The following is a 409-nucleotide window of genomic DNA, read 5'->3' as shown; positions in this document are numbered from 1 at the left end:
CGCTCCTGTCTGCCGCACGCTTTGATTGCTCGAGCTGCGGGTTTGGAGCCTACGTCCCTGCTTTCATGCACGGCTCCATCTGTTAATGACGAAAAAAGAAAAGGCTGGGAGCTTTTGTCGCTCTCGCTAGCCCCCGATAGCCTGCCCTACATTATTCAGTAGTGACTGAGTGCTTTTTTTCCTCCCCCTTCCTCTTGCTTTTCTCCCTGCTGCTATTTTCTTCCTTCTGTAACTTTTCGCTCTATGGCTTTTTCATTTCTCTGGCTTCAGAGCGTCTCCTCCCCATGCTCCCCTCTGCGCACACGCATGCTGTCTCTCCCCTTTTGCTCAATTCCTTCCTCCTTGCTGAGTTTTTCCCCTCTCCATCCCTCCCTCCAGCTCTCCCTGGCCCCTCCAGCCCGGCAGCCGG

The sequence above is a fragment of the Cariama cristata genome, unplaced genomic scaffold (genome assembly GCF_000690535.1).
Source record: "Cariama cristata isolate BGI_N322 unplaced genomic scaffold, ASM69053v1 scaffold23614, whole genome shotgun sequence".
In the NCBI taxonomy this organism is placed as follows: Eukaryota; Metazoa; Chordata; class Aves; order Cariamiformes; family Cariamidae; genus Cariama; species Cariama cristata.
The sequence above is the reverse complement of the archived record's forward strand: the minus strand, read 5'-3'. Positions refer to the sequence as shown.